Genomic DNA, 13,752 nt, shown 5'->3' on the forward strand with positions numbered 1-13,752 from the left:
ATCTCTAAAGGATCTCTACATTTAGCGAACATTTTCTTCTTAAATGGAAAGAGTCCACAGCTGCATTCATTACTTTTGGGAAATAAGAACCTAGCCACCAGGCGGAGGCAAAGACATCCCAGCCAAAGGCTTAAATACTCCTCCCACTTCCCTCATCCCCCAGTCATTCTTTGCTTTTCATCCTAGGAGGTTGGCAGAGAAGTGTCAGAATTTAATTGTCTCTTATGGAGGGTAGTACTCTTCGACATGGAACAGGAGTTTTAAGTAATCCTGTCAGTCTCTCAGTGAGGGGTTGGATGAAAGTTAGAATCCGGAGATGCAAGGAGAATCTTTCTGCGAAACCATCCCAACTATTAACAGCTCCTCAAGCAATCAGCTTTGTCGAACTTTGCTATGCTGTCTGCTTTCTTCTCTCAAGTACATGGCAGAGGCGATGCTACTATCCGTCACAATTGAAGGGCCGTGTTCCTGTTCCACGGCGTAGATTCCAGTAAGATCGTTTCATTTTATTTCTCGTGAATGTACTGTAATACAGATGTTTTCCCGAGAGGCTACCACCTTGCGGGACTAACATAAGGGGGGTTATTGAACAGGGGTTTTTTAATCATGTTTGTTATGCTATTCAACCTTCATATGTGTAGTGTTAAATGGGCTCATGACTTGGAACATAAGGGCCTTTGGAAGTGACGCAACCGTATGGTTGGGCGCGCTTTTTTTGGACTATATGGTTCACCTTCTGGCCGGGCGTGATTACGCTCCGTCTTCCATTTCTGCATTCCTGACTGTGTGGCGACGGAGAAATTCTAGTTTGCAGTGGTCTGGTTCATAGGAGGTGGTGAGCACCCCAGCCATTGAGGGTGTCAGGTGCCGTTTTGTTTTGTCTTATAAACCATATTGGCATAATTCTCTATCCAGTTATGGAGGATTCTGATGCTGAGACTGTTCAAATTTCATACTCAGTTATGGAGGATTCTGATACTGAGACTGTTCTAATTTCAGATTCAGATTCTTCGTCCGGGGAAGAATCCATTTTGGCCTTGTTGACACATATCAATCAGTTATTTTCGGTGTGCTGTATTAGAGTGCCTTGTTCCTCGGGCTCGGGGACTCAAGGGACAGCTGAGCCATCCGCCTCTGGGGGTCCTGTCCTCCAAGAGGCGAGTTCCCTACTGCTTCATACTTCTACACATGCGGGTAACCCAGATTATGATTATTCCTCCATGCAGGGTGGCTTGTTCCCCCCGGAGGTTGCAGCATGTTTTCGCTTCCACATATTTTTGGCGATTATTCGTCTGCAGAGTCCAGACGTTTATGCGTGATTGTGCTTGTGCCCTATTGTCCTGGGTCTACTGCCTTGGGAAGGGCCTGTACAGTTCACTGCGAGTGTAGCTGTCCCTGAGTGTTGTGCATTTCGTTACAGAGTTGGGCACCTTCACGTCTTACTCAGACATGTTTTCAGTTATTAAATGACCCTATCCTTAATGGATATGGGAATTTTCAGTCTGCTTCTTCGAATGGAGCACCTCATTAGACATGTGGGGATGATGTAATCTCCTGACTGTTCTTATTGAGATCCTTCCCAGTTTTTTTGGAGGAGTAGGGCTCCGTTTGGCTGGTCCTGCGGGTGGGCCTGTTTTCTTATTGGGCGTTAACCTACGGGTTGCCTTATATTTTCTTTTTCTCCAATTAGGATGTCTTTTATTTTGTTTATTTGTTTCCTTTGGGAATCTTAAACTGGGATGGATACTCTCTGTTAGTTCTGCGGAAGTGTTTTTGGGGACATGTTAGTCCCATGGTTGTCTGTTTTCCATTCTTCCTCTCTGAGGGAGGATTTATGCAGCTTGATAGTTAGGACCCTGGTTTCAGGCTGGTCCTGTTGGGATCGATTCTGTCTTGGGGCTGTTCAGACACATGGAGCTGTTCTGCTTGGCTGGTCCGGTCGAGGCGCTGATTGCTTATGTTATCATTATTTTACAGTTTTCAACTAAGCATTCTAGAGGACCTGTGGGTCCATGAGGTGGGAAGGATTGTCTCAGTCCTTATAGCCTTCAATCTGGATGACTGGGTCAATGGTGTTTCTGCTGCGTCTCTTCTCTTGGTCTGGTGTTATTGGACCCTAGAGTTCCCTTCCCCATATAGTGGAGGGTTTGGGGGGCTTAGCACCCTTTTTTTCACCGTCTTGAGCGGTTGGCCGTTTTTAAGGATAGGGACTTGTCCTTTGTGAACTTGGTCCTCAGCAGCTAGTAGTTTGACAGCTGCCCTACAGCGCATGGCATGGTTTGCAGTATGTAGCCAACTGCAGCTATTGCACATTGACTGTGTACTGTCTAGCTGTTTTAGGAGACCTTTTGGGTCTTCCTCTGTTGTCTCCGTGTGGGTTAGGTCTCCTTTTAGGGACCTGGGTTCCCCTCTGTGAGATGGTTGTCCCTGTTAGGGACTCTGGGCGTGGTCTCCTTTGGGCTTTGCTTGGGTTCTTCACGGAGCTGGGGATGCTTTGCACCTTTTTCTCCCTGTGATCCTGTTTGTAGGGACGTGATGTGGAGTCCAGCCTTGCTTGATTCTAGGGGCCCTACGGTCATTGTACGACTTTTTCCCACCTTGGCTCCTTTGGGGCGTTGGACTCCGTTAAGGGGTGGTCCCTTCCTTAGGTCGGTACTTGCGAGTTCTTCTCATAATCCGGGTTGATCTGGACATTTATTGATATCACCTGTGGTCTGGTTTTTCATATCAGACGGGGTGTTATGTTCTCGAGTATTGTTTGTTTAAACAATTGGGGGCCCATACCAGTTTTCTCCCTAGAACTTCCGGTTGCTGAGGCTTCACTCAGCGTTTTCCCTTGTGGATCCCGTTGTTGGTTGTTACCGGACTTTTAGGCTTAAGGGCTGGTTTGGGGTTCCCCAGTTCCTGGGAACTTGGACTATGTCCTTACTCAGGCTACTTGACCTGGTCATGGTTGGCCAGGTTTTCTGAGTGACTGTTGCTCATTGGGCTGTTCTTCACCTTATGGTCAGATTCCCTGGGTCAGCTTGCTGTAGTAACCCTGGATTCACTGCTCTGCAGACGAATGGGTTTGCAGTGTCTCTCCTGCGGCTATTGCGCATGAGATCTGTGTTAGTGAGCTAGTCTTAGGGAGATCCCTTCCAAGGTGCCTCTGTGTTGGGGATTGATTTCTCCTTTAGCCTGGGGCTTCGTGGCTGTGGACAGGTGCTGTCTTTTGGCCCCATCCCTTTTCTTAGCATGAGGGCTTATGCTCCTTCTTCTGGAGATATGGTTCCTTTCTTAGGGCTTCTCCTGGTTTCAGAAGGTTGGAATTATGGGTTAACCTTCAGAGAGAGGTGTTCTCTCTGGGTTGTTACGTTCCATCTGGAGTCTTGCTGGCTCTGTGTCGAGACTATGTTAGGCCTTTTTGTTAGATCCTTGGGTCTATGGCCTTGTCGTCTGTTCTTGGAGTCGGGGTTGTACCTGTGCTTGGTTGGATGGTGGGGGCCATTCTTCGGCTCGTTTTTGAGCTGGTTTTGGGGTCTGTTTCCCTGTTTTAGACCTGCCGATGCTTGGGCTGGCCCAGCGGGGAGAGGGTTCTAAGAGACATTGTCTTTTTCAGGACCTAGGTGTGCATAGCGTTAGCTTCCTAGGCTTACAAGCAGGAGATCCAGGTTTACACTACCTTCGGGTTCTGGGTGTAATCTCTCTTCTTGGGGGGCCTCGTTTGAGGTTCTGTGTATCCCCTTTTGGAGACCTGTGTGTAGGTCTGGCGGCTGGATTGCCTAGAATGTGCCCTCTGTCTGGGGGTTTCTTTTTTGCAGCCTTCTTGCTGGCCACTTCAGCCTCTCAGCAGTATTCTTCTGTGTCATCCTGATGCTTTCTGCGTGTTCTTGACTCAGGGTTTCGTCTGGGTTGTTACACTTTTTTTGTGATAGAATACTTTGTATTTTAAGTTTGGACAATGTGAGGACTCCATCTTCAGTTGTCTTTCAGTGCTTGCATGAGGTTTGAGACTACAGTTTCTCTGTTCCTGCACCGGTCTTATACCTCTGGTTTTCGCTGGGTATAGGCGCAGCCTTCCTTATCTGTCAGGACCTATTTGGGTCTTGCGAGCTGGGCTCGCTATTAGGGGGTTTTCCTTTTTGGATGTGGTGTACTCCTGGTTTTCCTTCTGTTCTCCCTTGCCTTGATCCTTGGGAGTTCAGGCTGGTGTTCCCTTCATTAGTGTGGTTTGAGTGGTGGGGGATTGACTGTTGGGCGTCAGTGTCTCCCGGAAGACTGTTGGCTCAGTCCGATTTGTGGTCTCTAGCTAGGCTGCTGGACTATCTGCAGGTCAGTGTCCTTGAGGCTTTTTCTTTTATGTTCTCTCGGCCTCAGATGAAGTGGGGGGACGGGTTGTTGGGCAGTGGTTTCAGGCTTGGTGTCCTCAGAATGGGCCACCTATTGTACCTTCCGTCTTGGCATTCAGTGTCCTCTATAGCTTGGGTATTGTTTTCCCAAAAGTAATGAATGCAGCTGTGGACTCTTTCCATTTAAGCTTTAATGCTTACCTGATAATTTTTCTTTTCTTCTGATGAAAAGAGTCCACAGCTCCCCACCCGTAATTTTTATTGGGGGTCATCCTTTTTTATTCTTCTGGCACCTTTAACTCTGATATTTCTTCTACTGTTCCTTGTTCCTCGGCTGAATGACTGGGGGATGAGGGAAGTGGGAGGAGTATTTAAGCCTTTGACTGGGGTGTCTTTGCCTCCTCCTGGTGGCCAGGTTCCTATTTCCCAAAAGTAATGAATGCAGCTGTGGACTTTTTCCATCAGAAGAAAAGAAAATTATCAGGTAAGCATAATTTATGTTATTTATGACCAAAATCCAGTATCTGCATGAAAGAACCTTTGTAAAGTACACATAACATAGGTATAAAATATATACCAATATATCTTCCAGTGCAGAGTCAGGTAACTTATATTGTCTACCGTATATTGTGCAGGCTCACTGTATATTAGTTGTATAGGTGTAAATTATAATGTTGAGTAGACCTGATGGTAATAATGTGACTTTATTTGTGCTACTACTTATATGTCTCTGGGTCTGCAGCCGGGACTTCAAAGTATATCCATTTATGCTTATGTGAACTGAGTTTTAAGGTAGCTAACAAAGGCTCAGTATAATTAACACCTATTTGGACGGCTGTCTAATTTTAATGTCCACTAGCTCTTTGTATTCCCACCGCCTCATAGTGTATCTTTGTGGGTAATAAAGGGTTAGTAATATTATAACGTTCTCACCATTCAGGTCAAAACATATTTACTTCTCTCAAATATACTTTATGCAGTGTATTCTAACTTTGTTACCATACCGCATGTTTTCCCTAATCCCACTCATGCCATTTAATTACTTTTTGAATAAACTCACTACATCTCCCATATTCCATCAGTAAACCACTATATCGCTTTACATTTTATAGAAGCTCAGGTCCCCTTTCATACTGTTTTGTAATTGCCCATATTTCCCAATTTTTTATATTGTACCATTCTAGTTGTATACTCAGTTGTTAAAATATTGTAACTGATTGGCATTTTTAGGTTTCTCATGAGTGACATATAGCCCAAAAGTGGCGATAATAGGGAATACCAATTGAGCTTTACTATACACAAATTAGAGGTTCATGGGTGAACAATCCAGTAGTCACTTCTATCTGACAATTTTACTGTAAATAGGAAGTTGCAATAAGTTATGTATTCGTACTTACTATATGATACCTATTGATATTGGGGTTTTTTTGTGGAATATCGACATATATAAGAAAATTAATTTGAGGTTCCTTATTTGAGATCCACAAGTGGTCTCTCATTGTATATGATTACCCTCTATTGCTTTGGTTAATTAATAGTACTAAAAGGTCCAAGAGTGGCCTTAGACACTCTCTAGAGCAGTGCTTTCCAAACTGTGTGTCGGGACACACTAGTGTGTCGGCAGCAGTGTGTAGGTGTGTCCCTGCTTCAGCACAAATTTTTTTAATTTTTTTTTTTCTGACTTTCCGCCTGCCTGCTACGTGACACGTGATTGATACCTAGGGGGTCACAGATCATCTTAACCTATTGGCGCAGCTCAGTGGGAACTGAAACTATTCCCATTGGTAGCACATTGGCTCCTGACTGCATGTGCAGTCTCCTTAATCGGCTCGTGACTGCACATGTAGTCAGTGAGTGGGACAGCAGTGTGTTTGTAGTGCAGGTAGTTGTCAATCGGACTCACCGAGGTCTGACGGCGGCAGCTTAAATGCTGAGCTGAAGTCAGTGGCGTTTTCTTTTGCGTTAGCTCCCAGTAGTGCATTGCTGCTCCTGCTCTTGATATATGGATAGGAAGTGAAAGCTTAAAAATGCTTGATGATGAAATGCGAGTGTCTTTATCTAATATTCCACCAAATATTCAGAAATTGTGTTCATCCCATCAACCTCATACATCCCAATAAAATAGTAAGTGGCTATTGGTGATATTAAACTTTTTTTTAATTCTTGCACATACATACTGTTACTTGTAAATACATTTAGTTATTATATCATTTATGTATGTGTCCGTATCTCTTAAAACAAGTTAGTTTAACCTCCTGTTTGCTAGTACAACTGAATTACTGTGTCGCGAAATTATGAAGGTCTAAAAAGTGTGTCATCAACATGAAAAGTTTGGAAAGCTCTGCTCTAGAGGGTATATAGACTGCAGGCAGTATACAATATTATAATCCTGACTTTTAGCATATGAATCTACATTGTTCATTTACCTTTTGTTTCTTTATATTGGTTGTATATTAAGACTAATTTTCTTTGTATGTTTTTCTGACATATGCAATATGTATGCCTGATTTAAACCCCAATAATAAAAAAAAGTAAAAAAAAAAAACCAAAAACTAGGAGATTAAAAGTATATAAAAATAGGCATTTGATAAAAATATATATAAGAACTGTATAGCAGTGTTGAAAATGAAACTGTTTTTCTTTGTCTGCTCCCCCCGATGGCCTAAATACAGAATTACAACCAAAAGGCATTTGGCTGTTAAAAATGGCATTTACCAGTAGCTAATTAGAGAAGAGAGCGTATCCAAATCTATCGAATGATTAAGAAATGGGGAGGAGTTTTGTCTCAGACAAAAACTCCCTGCACACAGAGAAAGGGATCTTGGCTGAAAATCTTTCTTTGTAACTGTTGCAATCCTGCTTGCTGCCATTTTTGCTTATAGAGAGACCAGTGTGCGAACACAGTCTTCTGTAAGACAAATACATTGGGACACTCTTTGTGGATAAGATACTATCAAGATAAATTATCTTACAAAGGTGCATAATTCTCCTAAAACATATAATGATAGACATATTTGGATATTAACTGAATTCTCAAACTGGTGATCTAGTAAAGTATAAGCAACTGTGTATTTAATATTTTAAACAAAGGTATTCTAAAGCTTTAGTTAGATTGTAGTAAGTATAATGTTATTCAATATTAATGTTTAGAAAGAATTTTGTATTTTAATATCATAAATTAATACAGTTATTGCTATATATATATTTTAGAATTTACCTTATTGTAGCTAAATAAGAGGTTATTTCAGTTTAGATAAATTGGCATATCAATTGGATGTTAAAGTATTTTGTTATATTGTCTAACTAAGCATTGTTAAATTAACGGTCGATACTCTGGTATTTTATTGTGGTATTTTAATGCGATTATTGTGAGTAAAGTTAATTTTAAGGGTATATCTTTTATGATCTTTGTAAAGAATATTATAACAGCATAAGCGTGTATAATTTGATTCATAGTCTGGTTTCTATAAATATATTGCAATGTGTAGATAAATCTTAACTAATCTAAAGAATTTAGGAATTACGATTAATTTAAATTGTTTCGTATATACATTTTTATTGGGGGTTTATTTTTAAAAATAATAATAAATAAATTGTATTATAACCCTGCTATATACTGACATATTATCTGGAGGCACCGCTGAGAGATTATTATATTTATCACATTGATATAATATATTTGTAGTAAATAGAGATTATAAAAAAAACACATTTATTTTTTTGGAAAAATTGATAATTTTTTAATTTTTTTTTATTAATATTTCAAAATTAATATTCATATTAAAAAAAAAAAAAATCTCTTGTTGGTCAAAATTTTATTAGCATTTTAATTTAACCAAATACTAAGCCAAAATAATAATGTCTGTTACTAGAAGCGAATCCAATGAATCTATACATATATATAAATATGTTCCCCAAAATCGCCCTTTAGTCAGGCAGAAATGATTAAAACAGAAGCCATTACTCACCATACAAATAGATGAAGTATTAAGGGAGAAGTAGGCGCTTACATTAAGATTCTGAAGACTAAGGCCAAAAATATTGCAAATAATATATGGTGTGGCGAAAGCAAAATATTTCAAGGGCTGTAAAAATTTGGCCAAGTTCAAAAGCCGAGGAAACGAGATGAAATACTTTTCAAAACTTGGGGTCTGCTCCTCTATGTGAACGATGAAATGTACAATAAGATTGAAGTACAAAACTCACAATTGGAGTAACTGAGGGGTGAACATTATTTCTTAAGGTTAGATGAGGAAGAGGCAGAATGAGTCCAGGATAAAATTGATGAGTTTGCCCAAAATGTGGCCACCTTAAAATATAACCAGAGTTTAATAGCTCAAATAGAAGATTTGCATAAACAACTCGCACAAAGCCAAAGAGAGTTAAGTAGTTTAAAAGGTCCATATCATCATAATGAAAACCCCTGTATTAGCAATGAGGATAATGCAGATAATTTTAAATCCCTTAAAGAATTGATAAGAAATGAACTGCAGAATATTAGGGAAGAGTTTAAACAAAGAACCCCTATCTGGTCAGAATTAAACTTCCCACATAGACAGTCACTTCATGTTTTAAATTCAGGGAACTGCTACACCTCAGAGGGGGAGGACAGTGATTATAGTGAGTTAGAGGGCAGAGCCAGCTACCCAAATAGACCACGTAGTACTAATGTACATAAGGGGTCTCCCCATAGTAAAAGGGCAGATAGGGAACGCTTCAGCCCCAAAAATAAGGTCTATGGGAAAGCCCAAGATACATCTAATAAGATATATGACACCCCTAAAATAATTAATTTTTTAAGTGGTGCAGTACCTAAGATTTCCAAAAGGGGAACCAATTCTATAATTGACCACTTAGTGAAAATGCTTTATCCATAATGAATGTTACTAGTGAGCAGTCAAAAATTAAATTTTTGCCCTGGGTATTTGAAGGTAAACATCACAAATTATTTGCTTCACTAAAGGATATGAATTTTCATTCCTGGAGTGAAACGAAAAATCAGTGCAAAAAGGAGTTTGGGCAATATCGCACTAAAACCGCTGTGAAAATAGCTGTATACGGTTTTTACTAAGCATTGCCCGCATACATCAAACTTAACTTAGCTAGAGATTTTGATGAGAACTGCTCATTGGACTGGCTGATCGAAGGAAGTACAAAGTTATACTCTATTCAGCAGTTCGGTGAACAGGGGGTTAAAAAGGAACCAAGGCCCAGCCCCTAAATTGTGGCAGAAACTAGTGTGTCACCTATCCCCCTCAATTTGGAGTCTAACAAGAAAACTTGTGCGGAAGTGGCCAGAGAAAACAGGCCTTCCCAACAAAGTTTTAACTCTGCCCCTCCCCTATCACGGGCCAAGGGGCAGAGAGAATATACTCAAAATAAGGGGGTATACCCAGATAAATAATTATCCCCAAAGAGATGAATACCCACAAGGAAATCGGTACCCCCGTAAAAATAAATACCAGAAGTGGCGAAAATACTCTCAGGGTAACCAGATAACCCAAGTAAATAGTGGTCCCCAAGACATTAATGCTGAACAAGTGGAACCCCAAAGACAACCATGTCAAAATAGGAACAATAGCTGTGGGATCCCAAGGATCCAGGAATCAATACTCTGGGATATCAAAAAATCGGTCCATGGGTAAAAGTAGCTTGTTAATTCAAGTGGGTCAACTCAGTTCGCAAGTAAGTCAATTATGTACACTATTTACTAATATGAGTCAAGCTTTGATGGCTCAGAACCCTAATAATCCTTTTTTAGGGGTACAGCCAGTGGCTAGCAGTGGGCCACAGGCACAGTCATAAATACTGCGGTATTACCTGAGAGAGAGGGGAGAGATATACCAAATAAAATGATAAATGTCAATAATGATACTAATCATGTTCTCTCCCTACAGATCAGGAACGGACGATTTAGCTATGATGATGAGCAACCTCAGCTTGGAAGCTCTATTAAACCTCTTCCTTTGCAGTGTTCTCCTAACCTTATTCCCACAGATGCAGTACACAGGAACCCTGTCGACCCTATTACAGAGGGAAGGACTGGTAAAAATAAAGTTTCTTCTGCATCAGGTAACGTGCCGAATACAGTTAAAACGTGGCGAAGCCCACAGATATGTAATCATGCTAATTTTATGTGTGAAATGGTAGAAACTGCAGGAAGATATTATGTATGTGCTGAACTCCAGGATTCAGTTGCTAACCCTATCATGGGATTAATTGATACTGGTACTCAGGCAACTATTTTATCCCACAGGTACTACACACAGCTAAATCAGCTAACGCCCCACAAACCTAGGATAAAAGAATTTGATGGTTCACTAATAGGTGTTGGGGGTGACTCTCTCAAAGTCTACGGTACGGCATGGTTAAACTAAGGCTGGGGAACAGGGTAATAAGACACTCTGTCATTATAGTGGATCTGCCAACTGATCATTTAATTATTGGTAGTGATCTCCTGAAGCGATTAAGCACCAAAATTGATTGCATAAATAATGTCATTTGGTCACAAGTAAAAAGTACTATTAATTATGAGCGGTCCGGTATATCTCGCACCCAACATAATCGTCACGTGGTGGAAGAGAAGCCAGATGCTGTGGAAATTCATTTCAGGAATGACTCTAATTGGGTCTGCTGTATTGATTCTCTGTTAAAGTAAGATTATCTGTTTAGGTATAATAGTTAGCTAACCAATCTAATTTATAAATATTTTGTTTTTCAAGGGTTGCATTTTTAAAAAAGAAAAACATTTTATTTCTTCCATTCCATTTTTTTTTTTTTTTGTTTCCTGTGTGGGTAATTAGGGGAGGGGTTATTTTCACCTGTGTGGGCCTTGCTGCAAGCCTATAAATTTAGCACATTAACTCTGTTGAGCTTTCTCTAAGTGGGTCTGCTCTATTGATTCTCTGTTAAAGTAAGATTATCTGTTTAAGTATAATAGTTAGCTTACCAAGGTAGTTAGGCAAACAAGGATTTGGAGTAACCAAGGGGAAATATAATTATTTTTTACTTTTAAGTCAAATATTTTAGCAAGAATGTGTAAGAATCTTATTCAGTGTACAGCTTGCCATATGTTTGCATCACTGGAGCAGCCACTTCAGGGATGATATGTTTGTGGTAAATGTGAGCATATTGTCTCTTTAGAAACTCATATTGGAGTTCTGGAGGAACGAATTGCAACACTGCATGAAATTCAGACACTTGAAAGGGAAATGGATAGGACTGAGCTAATTGTTAATGGTTCTAGCAGTGGGAATGGGGAGGATTCAGATGAGGAGACTCCAGGATGTAGCTGGGTCACAGTTAGAGGGCGTGGTAAAGGTAAGCGGAAGACACAGGCCAGTTATGAGCTGGGACACCCCAACAGATTTGCCAGATTAAGTGAAGATGTTGGGGATATCAGTTCAGGGGTGGCAGTGTCAGAGAGGGCTGTTTTGCCTAGTATAGTGAACAGTCCTTTAGTTGTGGAAGAGCAGCATACTATGGTGGGCAGTCCTTCAGACATGGTAGAGGGGCATACTATAGTTAACAGTCCTTCAGTCATGGAAGAGGCGCATACAAGTCAGGGCCTGAGACAGATGTTGGTGGTAGGAGACTCTATTATTAGGAAGGTTGATAGGGTAATTTGTCATCCAGACCCTTTAAATAAAACAGTTTGCTGTCTTCCAGGGGCTCGTGTTAGGCATAATGTGGAGTGTATTGATAGATTGTTAGAGGGATGTGGGTCTGATCCTGCAGTCATGGTACATATTGGTACTAATGAAGGAATCAGCGGGAGATGGAGAGTCTTAATTTTATAAATATTTTCTGAGATATTACCAGTGCAGTGTGCTAATTCAGCAAGGCAGAAGGAGCTAAGGTCTGTTAATTCATGGTTAAAAACATGGTGTAAAAATGAGGGGTTTGAATTTTTAAAGCACTGGGCTGACTTTTCACTTGGGTACAATTTGTACAGTAAGGATGGATTGAATGACATGGGTGCAGTGTTGGGGAAAAGGATGGTAGCACGTTTAGAGAACCTTTTAAACTAGGCAAAGGGGGGGGAGGGTCAGTTAGAACACAAAAGAATAGAGAGATCAGTCTGTGAATCTGTCAGTCCTTTAATATATCAAGGAAGAGATGACTTAAGAAATGTCACATTAGAAATTATGGAGGAAAGCACACCAAGTATCAGCAGAAAGCACATAAAAATTAAATGTATGACAACAAATGCAAGAAGCATGACAGGTAAAATAGGGGGGAGCTAACGCTCTTAGTTGCAGAAGAGGACTATGATATTATCAGTATAACTGAAACTTGGTGGGATGATTCACATGACTGGGCAGTTAACTTAGAGGGGTATACTTTATTTAGGAGGGACAGAAATAAGAAAAGGGATGGAGGAATCTGCATGTATATTAAACCTAACCTTAAACCTACAATAAGGGAAGATATTTCTGATACAGGCGACAATGTAGAGACCCTGTGGGTGGAAATAAAGAGTGGGGGGAAAAATCCTAAAAAAATATTACTAGGAACATGCTACAAGCCCCCCAACATTAGTGACTTGGATGAAACTCAACTACTAATACAAATAGGTAAGGCTGCTAATAACAGTGCTGTAATTATGGGAGATTTTAACTACCCTGATATAAACTGGGCCAATGAAACTAGTAATTCAGCTAAGGTGGATAGGTTTATAAATGTTCTCAGGGATAACTTCTTGTCACAATTAATAGTGGAGCCAACTAGGAGTAACGCTATATTGGATTTAGTGCTATTAAATAATACAGATATAATATCAAACAGAGAAGTCAAAGAACATTTGGGTAACAGTGATCATAACATGGTCACATTTGAAATTTCTTTTCATAAGCAGTGTCTTAAAGGTTTAACTAATACTTTTAATTTTAAGAAAGCAAAATTCAACGATTTAAGGAAATCATTAAATAATATTAATTGGGACAAAGTATTCTCTAATAAAAATACAGAGGATAAATGGATAACATTTAAAACTTTGTTAAATAAATATATATATCAACAAATACCATATGGTTATAAAAATAAAAAATCCAAGCCAATGTGGCTGAATATAAATGTGTTAAGAGAAATTAGGAAAAAACGTAGGGCATTTAAATTATTCAAAGAAAATAGTACAGACTTAAAATTCCATATTTATAAGGAATGTAACAAAGCATGCAAAAAAGCAATCAAATTAGCCAAAATTGAAAATGAAAAATTAATTGCAAAGGATTCTAAATCCAACCCTAAAAGGTTCTTTAAGTACATAAATAGCAAAAAATCTAAGAAAGACAATATAGGTACATTAAAATGCGGGGAGGGTAGCATGATTAACAGTGACAGGGAGAAGGCTGAGATACTAAACCAGTTTTTTTTCTTCAGTATACACAAGAGAGGAACTATTGGATGATACTTTGGAACA

Source organism: Bombina bombina, chromosome 2 (assembly GCF_027579735.1).
Source record: "Bombina bombina isolate aBomBom1 chromosome 2, aBomBom1.pri, whole genome shotgun sequence".
Lineage (NCBI taxonomy): Eukaryota > Metazoa > Chordata > Amphibia > Anura > Bombinatoridae > Bombina > Bombina bombina.